The sequence below is a fragment of the Vombatus ursinus genome, unplaced genomic scaffold (assembly GCF_900497805.2).
Source record: "Vombatus ursinus unplaced genomic scaffold, bare-nosed wombat genome assembly UNPS02015066.1, whole genome shotgun sequence".
In the NCBI taxonomy this organism is placed as follows: Eukaryota; Metazoa; Chordata; class Mammalia; order Diprotodontia; family Vombatidae; genus Vombatus; species Vombatus ursinus.
Window position 1 is genome coordinate 3614458 of NW_020954844.1, and position 4790 is coordinate 3619247.

The 4790-nt window shown below is 34.3% G+C and overlaps 1 pseudogene; it reads left to right on the top strand.

Moving 5' to 3' along the window:
* Positions 1–289: 289 nt before the first annotated feature.
* On the top strand, positions 290–4343 carry LOC114031113 (annotated as a pseudogene).
* Positions 4344–4790: the final 447 nt, after the last annotated feature.

Below are 4790 nucleotides of genomic sequence, written 5' to 3' on the forward strand. Positions count from 1 at the left end.
TTTTCTGGTGTGTATATTTAAGATAAATTTTTTTGAATGGTGGTGAATCATTTAAGTGCTTCTTGTGGGTTCCAAACAAACATCACAATGTTATCTGCCAACCAGAACCTTTGGACTTGCTAGGCTATTAAGTTATACCTCCAGGATCTCTTGACTCCCAGGCTACTGCTGCTAAAGAATCCTTAGAGTTTGATACACTTGCTATCTTTAATCGTAGAGACAGACACATTTAACTCTATTTAATCATTTTATAACAATAACAACAACTGATATTCATATATCACATGCTATGTACCAGGTATGGTGCTCAGCAGTTTACAATTATTATCTCATTTGATCCTCACAACAACCTTGGGAAGTAGGTGATTTTATTATCTCCATTTTATAGAAGAGGAAACTGAGGTAAATGGAATTTAGGTGACTTGTGTGTATGAAGTTGGATATGAATTCATATCTTTCTGGCTCCAGGCTTAGGGCTTTATCCATTAAACCACCTAAATTTTATTCATTTTGAAAGTCAGAAGATCATCAAAAATGGTGCCTATTGTTATTTGAGACAAGTATTGTTCTCATAAAGGAAAGGTAAAATGTTATATGATAGCAATTTCATCAATTTCTTATTCCTTCCTTTCCCTAAGGGGAAAAAAATAATGCTTGCTTTAAAATCATAGAGCCTCAGTATCCCCACCCTCCCACACTTTTTTAATTTACTTGTGGCTTTTTTTTACATCATAGTCATTTCTAACTACCAATCTCTCCCTTACCCTCGCATATAGTTTGCTTTCTTGGATTATTTTACTATTATTTTAAAATTTTATTCATTATTTTATTTTTCCCAGTTACATTTAAAAACAATTTTTAATATTCATTTTTAAAACCCTGAGTTCCAAAATATCTCCCAACCTCTTTCTCCCCACATTGAGAAGGCAATCAACTTGATATACGTTGTTCATGTGTAGCCATTCAAAACATATTTCCATATTAGTCATGTTGTGAAAGAAAACATAGACCAAAAAAGAAAAAAAAGAAACTCAAGAAAAAATAAAGTAAAAACATGGCATCAATCTGTATTCTGACACTATCAAGTCTATCTCTGGGGATAGATAGCATTTTTCATCATGAATCAATCCTTCAGAGTTGTCTTGGATCATTGTATTGCTGAGAATAGCTAAGTCATTCACAGCTGATCATCTAACAATATCTCTATTACTTTGTATATAATACATTTGACTTTGCATCAGTTTATGTAAGTCTTTCCAGGTTTTTCTGAGGGTATCCTGCTCACATTATCTTATAACCCAATAGTGTTCCATCACAATCAGAAAGCACAATTTGTTCAGCCATTTCCCTATTGGTAGGCATCCCTTCAATTTCCTATTTTTGCCACCAGAAAAGAGCTGCTATAAATATTTTTATACCTATAGGTCCTTACCTTTTTGTTTTTTATATGTTTTTGGATACAGACCTAGTAATGGTATTGCTAGGTCAAAGGGTTGCATTCTCTTTTACAAAGGAAGAAAAGTTAAGGAAAAAAATGAGCACAGCAACCATATCTGACAGCATATGCAACATACTATTCCCCCTATCCCCTATCCCCTATCTCCCCATCTCTCAAAAAATACAGAAAATGTGTATATTTGCTTAGTTCATCTCTAAGACCATGATTGGTAAAAATGAATTATACAATATTTAATTTGGTTTGTTTGTAACTTCAGAGATCTAGAGACAAAAAGGACCATAGGTATAATGGATTCCAACCCTATCATTTCACAAATGAAGAAAATAAAGTCCATGGAAATTATGCAAATTACTAAAATTTACAGGTTAATAAATATCATAGGCAGAATTTGGACACATCTTCTGAATACAAAGTCAATATTTTTTTTCTCCTGCACAATTCTGCCTCCTAATTTACATTATCATTGTTATTTTTCTTGGTCCTGCTTACGTTAGCTTTGAATTAGCTTTTTCTTAAGTTTCTCAGATTTGCCCATAGTTATTACTTATTATTACATGATAATATCACACTACATTCATAAAATTGACTTTGTACAACCAATCCATGATTGACTTGCACCAGTGTTGTTTCTAGTTCTTTGTAACCACTACAAAAATAATAGGTGGTTATAGATATTTTGGTATACTTGGGGCTTTTCAATTTTTTATCTACTTAGGGGTAAATGTCAAGCTACTACCCTCCCCCTTCACTTTATTTACACAGAGATGGAAGAAAAAAATGTGAAAAAAGCCTAGTTCTCCACACCACTTCTTAATGCTCAGAGGCCTTCTCTTTTCACATTTATCACAGGCAAACCTCTGACCAGGTGGTTGGAGAATGCAGCCAAAGGAGATTTATCCTTTGTTGATGTACGTTGCATTCTTGACTTTTCTTTGATCAATATTTCCCTGGATGATCAATAAATTTTGATGTTCACTTCCTTCCAAATCAATACCTGCTTCTCATACCTATTTTAAAAAATCCACTGAGAGGTTAATTGGCTTATAGGAAGGCCACAGACTGAGTTATTCACCGAGTAGGAGTCAGGAGGCCCTGGAAGTATGACTTATAGCCCTGCATTTGCCAATAGACAGCCCACTAATTTCAGAGAAAAACAAGCTTCTTGCTCATCAGTCCCATAACCTATTTTTGTGTTCAAGAGAAAATGCTAATATTGATAAACATAAGTCTAGGTATCCTGAATGATCTCTACATGTGATATATTCCCTTTCTCAAAAGCACAGGGTTATTATTAAGCACTTTTTAAAATAGACTTGTTATCTCCTACAATGGACAAAGTGGTGTTCCATACCCAGGAGATACTCAATGACTCAAATTAGTGAAATGTGACGATCCTTCACAACTTTATGATATAAGTAATATTATTATGCACATTTTTTTTTAAAAAAGGAGTAGTTGTTCAAGAGAAATTAAGAAATTTACCCTTCATCAAAAATCTGGGTTTCAGAGCCAGGATTTGAATCTGAGTCTTACCAACTCTCAATGTAGTACTCTTCTCTAAACTTTACCACCTATGTTTATTGAAGTTCTATATTATAGATGGTATATTTTGTAAAATGTAAAGGCAAAGAATAATCCATCCCCTTAATTTGAGATGTTTATACAAATAAAGTTCTGCATGCAAATAACTAAAAAAGAAATGATTGTTTTAAGTACATATAGTATTCAAGGAGAAATTTTCAGACACTATTATTTCCAATGATAGGTGTTAGCTCTACTTAAGGGAGCCTAAATTTTTTTGTGAACAATTCCTCTACCTGAGTTTCTCCCAAGAGCACTTCAAGTAAATAGCCCAGAAAAAATATATAGTCTTTTTTTTTCAAGATGGCTACACTCATATGTTAGAGATGATTGTCCAACAAGACTTTTCTGATTCCTCATTGTTCAACATTTTGTTGCAGATTTTAAAATGAGTCAGTTCTGTTGAATTTTATATTGGTATGCTGTCTTCAATTGTGTCTCAGCTGCCTCCATTCCTTCTTGTTTGAGGAATTAAGAAGATTACAGTTGAAAGGCACTTCACACAGAAGTTTCATGACAACTTATAGAGGAGATAGGTATAGTGGATTCTTAGCCTGATTTTAAATTTAAGTCAATACTTTTTAATCCATCACATACTAAGTGCCAATGTCTTAGATTAATCGAATCTTGAACTATCTCCAATGAACCTATGTAGCACTGTATTTGAATCCTTCCTCATAAACTTACTAGCTGTGTAATCTTGAGCAAGTCACTTAATATTTCTAAGATTTTCTTTTCTCATCTGTAAAAATGGCAAAATTATAGCTATGTAAAATGCTTTGTAAACTCTAAAGCTCTATGCAAATTTCAGTTATTATTAGTAACCTTATATTCTCCCATTTGAAGGACCAACATAAAAGCAATTTAGTAAATGTAAAATATGCATGAAAAAAGAAGGTAGCCTTCACCCTCCAGAGCCAACACAGGACCAAGACTGCAAAGAAGGTAACATGGGTCATCATAGAAAAGTACTACACCCACCTGGGCAATGACTTCCACACCAACAAGCCTGTGCGAGGAGAGCACCATCATCCCCAGCAAGAAGCTCTGAAACAAGACGATGGAATATGTTACTCATCTAATGAAGCAGATCCAGAGAGGATTTGTGAGAAGTGTCTCCATCAAATTGCAGGAAGAAGAAAGAGAAAGGAGAGCTGACTATATCCCTGAGGTCTCTGCTTTGGATCAGGAAATCATTGAAGTGGACCCTGATACCAAAGAAATGTTGAAACTCCTGGACTTTGGTAGATTGTCCAACCTGCAAGTTATCCATCCCACAGTTGGGATGAACTTCAAAACTTGAATTTCAGAACTTCAAAACACCAAGAAGAGTTCATATTTGCTTTTGCCTTCTTTCCAATGAACTTGGGAACCCCCCAGACTGTTGTCTTGTTTTTAAATGCTGCATCATGTGCTAGCAAGCCTCCACGTGGAGAGAGTCTAGGTTTTTGGGACAGATTTCAGTATGCAATTTAGGCCACTGAATTAGTCTTCTAAGCTGTGCAATTATGAACTTGCTAGGAATCTCTTATTGACACACAACCCCAGGCTGGTGTTTATAGAAGGTAAGGTCTCCTTCTACACCAATGGTGTCAAATTCAAATAACATTGATCCCTGTTGGCAACATATTGACATTATATCTTATTGTATTTTTATTTTTTTTTAAATTTCCAAATTAAAAGAAAGAAAGAAAGAAAGAAAGAAGAAAGAAAGAAAGAAAGAAAGAAAGAAAGAAAGAAAGAAAGAAAG